A 1,038-nucleotide genomic window follows, 5' to 3' on the forward strand; every position below is an offset into this window, starting at 1 on the left:
ATTTTGTCACCATCATAACATCTCAATCAGTCTGGTTTCTCCTGCACAAAGTGATTACATCAAGTACAATCTGAACAGACCTAACTTTCAGATAGTATTATGGGTCCTAGGGTACAGGTATTCACACTTCCAGGTCAGAATCTGGATTTGAAGTGGGATAAGAAATTTTGATCCTCAAATCTTTGGATTTCTATATGGATCACTGATTTTAAAAAAGAATAAGGTCTTGAAGGACAATGACTTAATGTTCCTGGTCCCTAAACAAAATCTGGTTCTTTTGTTTAGTTGTAGATGTGAACTTCCAATTTTCTCATTATGTGAAATCAAGTAAATATGAGGACAAAACCTCTAGCCTTTGACTTTTTTATTAACCTCTGAATAAACTTTTCAGGTGTAGGAATAGTGATGAGGCCACATATAAAGAATTAAGAAATTCCTTTTTCACCCCTTAGTATTTAGGTGAATCAGAAACGAGCAACCAGAGTCCTTTGTATATAATGACCCTAAAAAACACTTTTTTTTAACCCAAATTGGCTATTTCTCCCTCAACAAACATGCATTTGATCTGAGAATAAATCAGTTCCCTTTAAGCTTCCTAGAGTCACGAATCTCTGTGAGGACCTAATGAAAGCTCTGGGCCCTCTCCCCAGAAAAAAATGTCTAGACATGCAAGTTGCAATGTAACTTTAAAGGGTTCCTCTACCCCTGCTTCCATATTGATTGATAGTGAGGAAGAGGAACCATGTTTGTTCATAATCAATATGGTTATAATAGGCACTTTACATTTTGAGACCAATTCTCTGTGATTCTCAGGAAGGCCAAGTCTCGACACCAGAGTTAGAAGCAAGCTTTTGTTATATTCGTTCCTTAGATTAGATGTTGCTAGTTTGATGTGCTTACGTCCTGATTTAAGGATGATTTTAGATGTGGCGCACACTCACACTCTCTGAGAGGGAGCCTGGAGGAATCCAAGCAGGAGGTGAAGGCAGTGTTCACTGACCACAGAGCAGGACCTCACGGCACCTCCAGAGTCTTATT

The sequence above is a fragment of the Myotis brandtii genome, unplaced genomic scaffold (assembly GCF_000412655.1).
Source record: "Myotis brandtii unplaced genomic scaffold, ASM41265v1 scaffold266, whole genome shotgun sequence".
In the NCBI taxonomy this organism is placed as follows: Eukaryota; Metazoa; Chordata; class Mammalia; order Chiroptera; family Vespertilionidae; genus Myotis; species Myotis brandtii.